This window comes from Camelus bactrianus, chromosome 14 (genome assembly GCF_048773025.1).
Source record: "Camelus bactrianus isolate YW-2024 breed Bactrian camel chromosome 14, ASM4877302v1, whole genome shotgun sequence".
Lineage (NCBI taxonomy): Eukaryota > Metazoa > Chordata > Mammalia > Artiodactyla > Camelidae > Camelus > Camelus bactrianus.
In genome coordinates, this window is record NC_133552.1 from 32,701,394 (window position 1) to 32,714,783 (window position 13,390).

At 42.3% G+C, this 13,390-nt stretch overlaps 1 protein-coding gene across 1 annotated transcript in view; it reads right to left on the bottom strand.

Moving 5' to 3' along the window:
• Positions 1-288: 288 nt before the first annotated feature.
• The window catches only part of LOC141579801 (uncharacterized), a 110,903-nt gene continuing 97,801 nt past the window's right edge, over positions 289-13,390 (bottom strand). Inside the window, exon 10 of the mRNA XM_074378633.1 lies at positions 289-2,348. The gene's annotated coding sequence lies outside the window, so the exon portion shown is untranslated. The remainder of the gene's footprint in view (positions 2,349-13,390) is intronic.

Consider the following 13,390-nt stretch of genomic DNA (forward strand, 5'->3'; position numbering starts at 1 on the left):
CATAAACTGCAACACAAGAAAATGAAAATGACAGTGAGCAGCCCGTGAAGCCGGCAGACACACACAGCGCACGGCTGTGTTCCCGCCTCGACTTTCTGTAACCAGCAGGGAAATTGTGCATTTCAAGAAATAGACATAAACACTTTTTAGGACCTGAGCACACAATTTCCCTTTCAGGGTTTAGTGGGCTTCCATTTAATTCTATGAGAAATGTTTAAAACAACAGAACAACAGCTGAGATAGGGTTTAAAGTAACTTTTATGTCTTAGTGAAAATAAAGCCAACTGATAGTTATCATTTTTACTTTATTTGATCTCACTCTCTTACTTTACCTCCCCAAACTCCTCCACAAAATGATGGTGAACATACCCTCCTGGGTCAGAAGGCTAAGTAGAAAGTACCAATCACATGGAGGTGTGCTTTGTTGTTTTATTTTTCAAAACAAACAAGTTTCATTCATGTGATTTAATAATTAAGATCAGAAACAAAGTCTACTCAATAAATGGTAGCCAAAACATGTCGTCATAGCTGCTCATCAGGTTTGGCCCCACGTTACACACTTTTACATGGAAATGTGCAATGTGCTGTCATGGGAAACGGTGAGTGGGGACAGGGCCTCTGCTCTCACAGGGCACATAGCCTGGTGGGGGAGGCTGTGTTCAATCATTGCCCCTTTTTTTAATGTACTTACAAATTATGGGAAATGCTATTTAAAAAGAACAAAATGAGTCAATGAAAGTGAAAAATACCAGGACAATATTTAGGCTGAAGGAAGACAGGGAACCTCTTTGAAGAGCTGACACTCCGCTGAGACCCAAAGGACAACTCCGGTGCTGCAGGTGAAGGGCAGGGGCACACTGATAAAGGGCTGATATCCAGAATATACCAAAATTTTTTTAAACTCAACAATAAGGATGAATAACCTGATTAAAAAATGAGCAAAATGCCTGAACACAGACCTCATCAAAGAAGAAATCTAGATGCCAAAGAAGTCTATGGAAACATGCTCCACAGCATCTGTCATCAAGGGGATGCAGACTGAAACAGCGAGGTACCACTGCACACCTGTCAGAACTGCCAAACCGCAGAACACTGACAGCACCGAATGCTGGTGAGGATGTGGAGCATCAGGAATTCTCATGCATTGTTGTTGGGAATGTAAAATGGCCCAGATACTTTGGAAGACGGTCTGGCAATTTTTTACAAAACTAGACATACTCCTACCATATGATCCGGCAACTGTGCTCCTTGGTGTTTACTCGACGAAATGGAAACTTGTGTCCACACACAAATCTGCATACAGATGTTAATAGCAGCTTTATTCATAGTCACCAGAACTCAGAAGCAACTAAGCTGTTCTTCAGTGGGTGAATGGATAAATAAACTGTGGTCCAGCCAGAGAATGGACCATTATTTGGTGCTAAAATGAAATGAGTTATCAAGGCATGGAAAGACATGGAGGAAGCTTAAATGCATATTACTAAGTGAAAGAAGCCAATCTGGGAAGGTTCTGCAACTGTCTGATTCCAACTGTATGGTGTTCTGGGAAAGGCAAAATCACAGAGACTAAAAGATCAGTTGCTGTCAGAGGCTAGAGGGGAAGGAGTAATGAATGAGGTGCAGCACGGAGCATTTTTAGGGTCACTAAGACAGACTACTCTGTATGATGTTGTGACGGTGGATACATGTCATTGTACATCTGTCCAAACCCACAGAGTGCACACCACCAAATGTAAATCCTAGTGTCAAGTCTGGGCTCTGGGTGATGATGACGTGTCAGTGCAGGTTCACACATTGTCGCAAATGTACGCTCTGGTGCAGGCGTCAATAGTGAGGAGGCTTTGGGGACAAACTGCTGTTCATACACCCAATCCAGCCCCAGCCACTGCTGTGAATAAAGCTCTGTGGGTGTGTGGATTGTCCGGCTGCTCTGGCGTCTGAACAGCAGAGCTGAGCAGCTGCACCAGAGATCAGGAGGTTTGCAGACCCTGAAATATTGACTCCCAAGCCCTTGACAGAAAAAGTCTGCTGAGCCCTGTTCTAAACGAATCACAATTCACCCTGATGAGACAGGACAGCAGGGCCCAAACCAGGCATGGTTAATGGGACTGAAGCGATGTTTTAGTTCCAACACCTTTGCTGAAGTCCTGCAGAATCAGCGACAGACTGTAGCCAGGAAGCGTCTGCAGAAGGAGTCGGTAGCAGCTCTTCCCGCCAGGCTCCGGGATGCCGGGGGCAGCGCGCTGCACTGGGTCCACCGGCTTGAAGAAGGCGGATTTGCAGTGGCAGCCGATCAACTCATAGAGCTCGAAGAGGATGCTGCACTGCTGAATTCTCTCCTCGGAACGCTGAAGCACAGGGAGAAAAGAAACACGCATCTGAACGAAACATGTAAGTGATAAAAGACCCGTAAAATATTTTCCCTTAAAACAGAGACCCAATGACACAGGAAGGAAGAGGAAGGCTGACTTAGTGCACTGATGGGACCGGATGCAGAAATGCAGGGAAGCAGCACTGTGCAGACGCTCCAGACCCCCTCTGGGCCCCACCTTTCCGCGTTCCGCCTGTCCTTTTACTAGAAAGGCCCGTATTCCCTGAAATAGAGGAATCTGCTACCTAAACATGGGACACAGAGAAGGGAAAGAGGAAAAGGAAGGGAAAGTAAAGGAACAACAGTTCATCTAGACCCTAGGGTTTGGGCGGGACTTTCACCAAACACACAACCTCTCAAAGCACAAAGCACACAGTGAGAGGCTGACAGTGTAACTGCGACCTCTGCTCCTTAAACACCAGCTACCTGCCAGCACACGCTGCGCCCCTTACTGAATCATTACAATCATTTCAGAAACTATTACTACCCCGGCTCACAGGCAAGGAAATCTGAAACTCGGGGAGGAATTATTATCATCCTGGACAAAGTCCCACAGCCCAGAAGTGTCAGAGCCTCCGGCAGACCCTGGACTAAAATGCTCCTCATCACCACGGGCCCTGAGCCTCAGGATGAGGCCACGTCAGGACTGCACGGGCCCAGAGTGAGTCTGTGTGACTGGGAATGCTCCCACTCGAAGTGTCAGGCCAAGACCCTCAGGAACATATATAATGAAACCAAATCCCCAAACTCATTTCCAAACCACTGCCCTGTCTGGGAGGACTGCTCGGCACATCTGGCTTATCACCTGTGAACAGGCTGTGCAAGGGGCCCAGACAGTGACGTGACATCCCAGTGGAAGTGGCTCGGAGACCGCTTCATCACAGGACAGACTCTCCCAGCTTCCAACGTTAGCTCTCCATTCCATTTCCAATGGAAAGTAAGTTTAGACTTGCTTTCCTCTCCAGAAACAAAGAGAGTGGTAAAATCAGCGGGAAACTCAAGACTGAGGAAGAGTCTCCTGGCCACTTGGAAGGATAGGCCGGGGAGGGAACAGAGACAGGTATCAGAAAGACCCGTGTTCCAGTCCAAAGTCTGCATGTCACTCGCTTTGACAGTTTCCTTTTTAATACAGGTGAAAAAATCTAATTATGATTGTTGGGAAAACTAAATGAAATAACGTATGCCACTAGCATAGGTGTAAAATTCTCCATAAGTGTCCCAGAAATGGACGTGATCGTGGTTAGAAACTGTCTGCCAAGTCTTGGGACTTGGGACATCAGCCAGCCAGAGATGTGCCAGAGAATGCCTCACCATCCAGCAGCCTTCTCCAACATGGAAACTCACAGTGTCCGAAGAACAGGCAGTGGTAGATGCTTTGGGGCACTCTGGAGCTAGCACTCCAGTAATGACTTTAAAAAGCTGGGGAGAATTTAGGGGACCATACAGTTCAAATACAGAAAACTCATTCCATGTCTACAAATATTCATCTCTAGCCATGATGATTCAGAGAGGAAATACATATTCAAACGTACATCATTTTCCCACATAAGTGCATCAAAACAATTTGGAAAGAATGTAACTTTCTTCTCTAGATCACACAGCAGGGATTACAGGGTTTGTTCTGACAGCACTACTTGTAAATCATCTGCAAATGTAACTAGGTCCACTATCAGTCATCATCATTCGAAGGGAAGGATGGAAAAGAACAAAGCCAAGCTAATACTCTCCAGTCTTTTGTTTGGTTACGATGTCACAGAGGAGACGGACAGCTCAATAAGGAACCACTCTGCGGTGATCACGGAGCCAGGGAGCGGGATGGGCGGCAAGATGTATGACGCAGCCGCAGCTGCGCCCGCGCTTCTAGGCAGGTACTCAAATTCGCCTCGACAAGGTGTCAAACGCTTGTGCCCACGTCCTCATCACCTGACATGTATTAACGAGAAATGGAAACCTATAAATGGCCAAAACCCTCGGTGGGCACACTGTCCAAAGAGCAAAGTCACAGTTTGACAACTGGCCATCCGGTTCCCTGGGATTCATTCTTGGATAACCTTAAAAACCACTCCTCTGTCCTCAAGAAGTGCTGCCTACTTGTCCTATCTTTGGCTCAGGGATACAGCACGTTCACGTGGACTTTAATGTCTGCATAGATTTGACTGTCTTTCTCCAGGTTCGCTTGTCCATTCTGAAGAGGCCTGAGTTAAGTCCAAATTCCATAAGATCAATTCCCTCCAGTGACAACTCAACGAGCCTGCAATTACAAACCAACTGAACAGGACTGTCCTCAGCTAAAAATGTCACGCACCCTTCACTGCTTTCTTAATCTCCTGTCCTGGCTAATTGCAACAGACTAACACTACCCTCCATCAAGTTCCCTAACTATGTCAAATAGAAAGTAAGGTCCATAAAAGAGGAGACAACTCCATTGTCACCTCTGAATTCCTAGCAAATAGTAATGTCAATAAATAGAACTATGATTATGGCTTCTTTCCTTTAAAGCCTTTCTGGTTATTTAAATGAGACAAGGAAGGGAGGTGTTTGGGTCCAGTATCTTGATCCAGAAGAATCTGGAAGCCTTTTTCGGAATGGCTGTCCACTGATTCATTCAAAACACGACTTCTCTTTCCGGGAGGAGCTGTGATTTTCTGCCAGGAGTTTGTTGTCACTCTCATGCCAGAACAGCATTAAACTATATCCTTACTTTGGATATGTTATTTTTCCCTGCTTCCAAAAATTTGACTTTCCTTACTTCCTTGCCTTGAGGAATGCTTTTTTTTTCCTCTTTCTAATTCACCCTTTTATAAAGCAGGATTCTCAGGATGTGCTTGGCCTCACTTAAGAACAGCCATCCAACTCCCAGTGTGAGAGGCCTCGGGCTCACCTCCTGCCCTCCTGCCAGGGCAACTGAAACTCAGTTCAGGAGCCAACCGGCCCCCCAGGGCTTCTAAGGCTCACGTATCTCCCAGAATCCCTGCTTTCTGGTTTGTCTTGGCTTCTGAGGATTTCCCCTCACTTTCTTGACAATTAGCTGTGCAGCTTGAAAGATGAGGAAGGAAGTTCTTATTTCTTAATTAGTATTTTAAGGAACTTATGTAATGAAGGTTTTCACGAATTTCTAGAACCCTCCATTGCCGAGACAGAAAACACAATAGATACTTTCTAAATTTAGCTATCATGTGCATTTTTTCTTGGCTTTTGTTTTCTTAACTGCTAACAGACATTTTTTAATTAAAAAATAAAATAAGGCCCCAAATAGGATAGAACATTGAAGGGGCAAACAAAATTAAAGGTCAAAGACAGAAAAATGATAAGTACTCTGCAAAGTTAATAGAATACATACACTATGGAACAGATCAGCAATTCTCAGTAATAGCTAATTGAAACCTGACCATGAGGTAAAACGTCTCTCCTGTCAGGAGATGGCCAACAGAAAATAGGATTAAATCAACAAACTAAAATTCTAAGTCTGGCGAGGTAGAGAAGTCTACCAGCTAAATGTGTTTTCTTCTGGAAAAGAGGGAGACTCACCAGCTCCTTTCTGTGGAGCCTGAGCCCAGGTGAGGATAAAGTGAGCTCTGTAAGTACCCAATTAGCAAAGTGACTGATGAATAAAGAGACGTGAAGTTTAATGACAGAGATGATACTACTATTCACTTGTCCTGTAAAGTATGTCTTCACGTTCAGTGATCAATGTCTCAGTGTCCTCAGGGATTGAGATTATAGGAAAATACACAGCCCGGGCCCAGACCTCCTCTGTGATTGTGACATTGCACTTAGATGTCTCAAGGGCACCTCCAACTCCACCTGCAAAGAGCTGACTTCAAGGTGCTCCTCCCATAGCCGTCCTGCCCAGGTACCCTGGTTGGAGGCAATGTCTCCCTCCCTCTCCCAGCTCAGGCCCATCACTCACAGATGTGACTGGACCCCACCTTCAGGGCCCAATTTCATCAATCAACGAGTCCCACCACCCACACCTGACCTACCAGGTACTCACTGGCACTCCCTCAGCACTGACCCTGTGCTGGGGACCACGCTGCACACTGCGCACACGTTATCTCACTGGATCTCCACAGCAGTCCTAGGTAGTCGGTACTTCACTGCTTCAATTGATTAGATAAATTGTTTCACTTCCTTGAGTGCGTCATCCAAAGTGACACGGCTACTGAGCCACAAACCTGGGACTGAAAATCACTTGAAAATTGAACACTGCTATACCTCGCAGCCACCCTACTCTGACTCATCACATCACCTCCTGCCGAGCCTTCTAAATGTTTCTAAGTATTCTACAAGACAAAAGTGATCTACGAGAGCACCCCACTCCCCTACTTATAATCTGTCAATGACGGTCCACTTCCCTTAGGAGAAAGCCCCACCGGGCCTGAGCACAGCCCAACGGCCCGGCATCCTCATTCCCTGCGCAGCCGCGCGGCCTCACCCACCATGCAGCTCTACACGTGCCGTGTCCAGGACAAGGATGCTGACTCCGTACAACCCGTGGCTCGTCTCAGTCAAACAATGATCACCCTCTTCAGTGGTCACCCTCTTCAATGCTGACTCAGAAAAATATTTTCTCAGGATGAATCAATATCTTTTTCCTTACAACTTCCCATCATTGATAATGAGCTCCCCCCAAAAGAGAGAAGACGTATTCCTCAGTCTCCTTATCTGTAAAGTGCGAATAACAAGGAAATATGAGAGGTTTTAAGTGAAATAATATTCATGTGAGGCTGAAGGACAATTCCCAACATACAGTAAGCACTCAATATGTGCTTACTTAATATTAATAAAATAGATTCCATTCCAGCAACCTTAAATCAATGCTTTATGTCTTTGTCCAAAAGACTACCGACAAACTGTTGGGTGAACCGCTTTGAGCAGATCAGCCCAGGCCTACCGGGATAGGTAAGTCTTGACTCCAGTTACAGCTGCAGCCAACCAGCACTACGGGGCAGGGGCAGTTTGCTCAAACTCTTACATGTTGCTTGAGCATTCAGTTGTAGTTATTGAATAAAGACAGGTATTATATAGTCAAAGCTCCTGAAACATAAATCTTCAAAGATTGATGCAAATTAGATTTCAAGAACAACATTCTCACTAGAAATTATTTGAAAATTATAGTCTTAGCTCCTCCACACATCAAAAGGTCATGTTCTTAATGTACCTGACTATATACACTGAAAGGATTGTTTAAAAGAAATTAAGATGAAGCCATCCTGAATAAGCTCTCAGTATAACCTGCACAAAGCCCCACCCAAAGGTCTTATTTCTCCCTTCTACATAGGTGTTCAGGTAGCTTAACCTGGGTCTTGGTTTCTTATAACAAGGGGGTGGGAATAATTGTGGATAGATTTATGTAGCAAATATAAACCTAGGGTATTTGCTGTGTAGGAATCCTAGAAATAAATAAATTGATATATAGACCCACCCTTAGGAAGCTCAGCCTTTCCATTTACAACAGCATTAAAAATAAAATGAGAGCTACATTTAACAAAATTTTACAAGATTTGTACATTGAACATTTTGAAGTATCACCAAAAAATTTTAAAACATCTACATATATGGAAGACATCCCATATTCATGGAATGGTAGACAATATTGTTAAAAATGTTAAGACTACCCAAAGTGATCTACAAATTTAATGGAATCCCTAACAAAATTCCAGCTGACTTTTTTGGAAAAATTGAAAAACTGATGCCAAAATTCATATGGAAGTGCAAGGGACCCAGGTCAGCCAAAACAATCTTGAAAAAGAAGAGCAAAGTTGGAGGACTCACTCAAAGGTTACTACAAATCTATAGTACTCAAGTCATTATGGTACTGGCATAAGTTTGGATGCATAAATCTATGAGACACAATAAAAAATCCAGGGCGGAAACTTACATTTACAGTCAGTTTTCCACAAATGTGCCAACAACACTCCATTGAAAGAATAGTCTATTCAACAAATGGTTCAGAGACATCTGGGTATCTGCAGGCAAAAGAATGAATCTGGAATCTGGACCCCCGTATTTTATATAACAAATAAATATTAATTCAAAATGGATCACAGACAGAAATGTAAAAACTAAATGTATAAACTTTCTAAAAGAAGACATAGTATAAATCTTTGTGGTCCTAGGATAGGCTATGGCTTCCTAGATATAATACTAAGAGCACAATTGATAAAAAAAAAAAAGATAAAATAGACTTCATCAAAATTAAAACTATTTGTTACAAAGGACATCATCAGGAAAGTGAAATGAAAGGGTAAGGGGGTAGCTCAAGTGATAGAGTGCATGCTTGGCAAAAAAAAAAAAAAAAAAAGAATAAATCTAATTACCTCCCCTATACAGAAATTGTTCTAAAGTTTAAAAAAAGTAAAATGAAACGACAATCTGCAGAATAGGAGAAAAATTGTGCAAAGTATATATCTAATAAGAGACTAGTATATCCAGGATATAAAACAAATACTTACCTGACCAATACAAAGAAAATCGACCCAATTTTTAAATTTGCCAAAGATTTAAATAGATACACAATTGGCCAATAAGCATATGAAAAGATGCTCAGCATCACTAGCGAAATCAAAATCAAAATGAGATCTCATTTTACACTCACTAGGATGGTTATACTCAAAACATGGACAATAACAAGTGTCGGTCAGGAGGCAGAGAAATAGGAACCCACAATACACAGCCGTTGGAAAGGGGCAATGGTGCAGCTTCTTTGGAGAAGTCTGGTGTTTCCTCAAAAGTTTAGAGATATATGGCTCAGCAATTCCACTCCTATATATAGAGTCATCCCTCAGAATCCTCGGGGGGTTGGTTTCAGGAATCCCCCACCCTGGATACCATAATCCAAGGATGTTCGAGTGCCTTTACAATCAGCCATCTGGATCCATGAAGTGGAAACTACAGATATGGCGGGCCAACTGTACAGCCAACAGAATGAAAACATATTCTCACAAAAGCTTGCACGTCAATATTCATAGCAGTATTATTCAGAGTAGCCAAAAGTTACAAACAATATCCATCCATCAATGAATGGATAAACAAAATTACCAAGAATAGGCCCACAAACTTTTGGTCATTGAATCTTTGACAAAGGAGGTGAGAACATACAATGGAGTAAAGACAGCCTCTTCAGCAAATGGTGTAGGGAAAATTGGACAGCTGCATGTAAATCAATGAATTTAGACTACTCCCTCACAGCATACACAAAAATGAATTCAAAATGGCTTAAAGACTGAAACATGTAGACAAGACACTATAAACCTCTTAGAAGAAAACATAGGCAAAACATCTGACATACATCTCAACAATGTTTTCCTAGAACAGTCTACTGAAGCAATAGAAATACAAGCAAATATATACAAGTGGGATCTAATTAAACTTACAAACTTTTTCACAGCAAAGGAAACAAAAAGCAAAACAAAAAGACAACCTATGGAATGGGAGAAAATAGTTGCAATAAATGAAACTGACAAGGGCTTAATTCCCAGAATATGTAAACAGCTTTTACAATTTATAAGAAAGAAAAACAAACAATTCAATTCAAAAATGGGCAGAAGTCCTAAAGAAACATTTCTCCAATGAAGACATACAAATGGCCAATAGTCACATGAAAAAATGCTCAATATCATTATCAGAGAAATGCAAATCAAAACTGCAATCAAATATCACCTCTCACCAGTCAGAACAGCCATCATTCAAAAGTTCACAGACAATAAATGCTGGAGAGGCTGCGGAGAATTGGGAACCCTCCTACACTGTGGTGGGAATGCAGTTTGGTGGAGCCATTGTGGAAAACTGTATAGAGGTTCCTCAAAAGACAAAAAATTTACCTCCCATATGACCCAGCAATCCCACTCCTGGGCATATATCAAGAAGGATCCGTAATTCAAAAAGACACATACACCCCAATTTTCACAGCAGCACTATTTACAATAGCAAGACATAGAAACAACCTAAATGTCCACTGACAGATGACTGGATAAAGAGGTTGTAGTAAATTTGTACAATAGACTACTATTCACCCATTAAAAAGTAATAAAATAATGCCATTTGCAGCAACATGAATGGACCTGGAGAATGTCATTCTAAGTGAAGTAAGCCAGAAAGAGAAAGAAAAATACCATATGAGATCGCTCACATGTGGAATCTAAAAACAAAAACAAAAACAAAAACAAAAAAACAAACAAAAAGATAAACTTATCTACAGAACAGAAACAGACACAGAGACATAGAAACCAAACTATGGTTACCAGAGGGGAGAGGGTGTGGGAAGGAATAAATTGGGAGTTCAAGATTTGCAGATACTGAGTATGTATAGAATAAACAGCAAGTTTATACTCTATAGCACAGGAGAATATATTTAATATCTTATAGTAACTTATGTTTAAAAAGAATATGAAAAGGAATACAGGTATGTTCCTATTTAACTGAAGTGTTGTGCTGTACACAAGAAACTGACACAACATTATAAACTGACTAGACTTAAATGAAAATATTTTTAAATAGACCAAAAATGAAAAAAAAAAGAAAAAGGATATTATCAAACAAAAAGAATAAAGTACTGATTCAGGCTACAATATGGATGAACCTTGAAACTTTATGCTAAAATAAGCCGGACACAGAAGGCCAAATAGTGCCCTTTAAGGTGAACTGTATCTCAGTGTTTATTGTACTACTCCTGTATATTTTCCAGAGGTTTGAAGTCTATCAATATCAAAATAAAATGTATTATTCATTAAAAACATAAAATGATTCCTCACAGGAGGGCTTTAATTATTAAATGCAGAAATGCATGTAAAGCTCCTGGAACAACACTTTGCACGTCCGCACACAGTCACTGCTGTTACTGCCACTCAGAGGGTGGTGCCAGCGCTGATGAGGGCTGCCTCCAGTCGCTCCCCTGCAGACAGGAGTGAGGGCCTGGGCTCTAACAGGCAGGGTGAACGTGAACCTGGGTCAGACACAGCCATGTCCCAGACTCTGCGTTACCCAACTTTCTAATACAAACTGCAACATGTAATGTAAACACGCTAGAGGGATGTATCTTACAACACAGGGAATACAGCCAATGTTTTACAGTAACTATAAATGGAGCATCTATTGTGCACCTGAAACTTATATCATATTTTAAATCAGCTATATCTTTACAAAAAATTAAAAAATAATTTAAAAATGTTATCACTTCAATAATCAATTCGGTTTTTAAGTAACTATTAAACAGCTTAGAATGTATAAAAGCATTTAAGTGTGCTGTTTGTTTACATATTTATTTACTTTCAGCCTCCTGCTAAAAGAGAAATTAAACAATTTTTTTAAACACAGCTTAACAACCATAACAACAAAAAGGCAAAACTGAGAGTGAAGAGAAAATGGAGATTCAATACTTAAATGAAACCAGGGGGAGGTAAAGTCATAAAAATGGATTCCATGAAGTCAGGGCAAGTGTTAAAGTCCGACTAGATATTCAGCTGTAAGATTCTTGGCAGCTAAAGCAAAAAGAAAAAGATGATGGGGCGGGTGGTAGAGCGTGTGCTTAGGGTGCACGGGGTCCTGGGTTCAAGCCCCAGGGCCTCCACTAAAAGATAAATACACCTAATTACCTTCTCCCCCAAAAGGCCCCAAAGAAAAGAAAAAGAGAAATTTCTTTCCAAAAAAAACCCTGATATTAAATTTGGATTAAATACTTAAAAAAAAAAAAAAGAAAAATAGAAAAGATGAGTGACACTGTGAAGGAAAAGCCCAGATGGGCTAACAAGCTAAGTCACAAATCTAAGTGTGATAAGTGTCGGTTTACTGATCTAAGTTTTGCTGGGCTAACTCGTAAATCTGAAGTTTGGTGTCAGTTTACTGGGCTAATAAGCTAACTTGTAAATCCAAGGTCAACAATTGTCACTAACGTGATCTTTTCCAAATTGATAAGCTTCAGTGTACTGATTCCTTGCTTTTTGTTGTTTGAGCCTTATTGGCTAATAGCCCCATACTTGTAATTAACCCTATGAGACCTCATGTGCAGGTCTTGGAGGTGCTCAGAGCTTCGGAACAGAAGCCCCTCTGAGCCCGCCGGCGTAATAAATCTCAGTGCTTTTTTCTTGGCTGGCCTGTTGTTTCAGTAACAACACAAGCGATAATTCTCGTGAGATAAAGCTGCGATGGCTGCTGGCAGGTCCCCATGTCTCACGTGGGAAAATCTGAAACATCCTTCTCACCACTCAGAGTCATCATAAGCCCACCCCACACCTCCCGCTGTTAAATGCAGGAGCACAGGCAGGGCTCTGCCTTTGCTCTCTCTGTGTCATCACAGTGAGACAGGATGGAAGGGGGCAGAGCACAGCCATTCAAGGAACGCCACAGCAATTAACATCAAAATGGTGAAGGATTCAACCCCCAGTAGGCCTTGAGGCTCAGTATGAAGAGATTTAACTACTAGCAGATCTTGAGCTTCATTATACACCCATTGTAATAGTAACGTTGTGAATAACATGCCCCCAGGCACCATGGCAGTCCCAAGGCTAGCCACTAAAGGTCAAAGGGTGGGAAATGGCCAACTCCCTGGGAATCCCAGCCCCTTGCCCTAAGGCTGTTCCTTCTACTTATTAGCATATGAAACCACCAAGCCCAAGGAAACTAGTGGTCACCACCTCGCGGTCACCACTCTTTCTCCCTCTTCGGAGAAGGCCCACACTCTGTCTGTGGAGTGTGTACCTACTTTTAATCTGAGCATCAAACCCCCACACTTCGTGACGTTTCTCTTACCTTTCAATGTATCTCTCTGAATAAATCTACCTTTACTCAACACTGGCTTTCTCTTGAATTCATTACTGCAAGAAGCCAAGGAACAAAATCTGGTGGGGCACATCCCAGGGGCTCAACCAAAGCCTGGGACACAGCCCTTCTCATGCCCCACGTTTTTTATCTTGTATCAACAGGACTGGGTTGCGAAGGGAGCTCTGAGTCCCCAGCTAAGGGACAGAAGCAGACCCCAGGGCTCGAATTGGCGGGCAGCCTCTCCCCCAGCAGGGGCCTGGG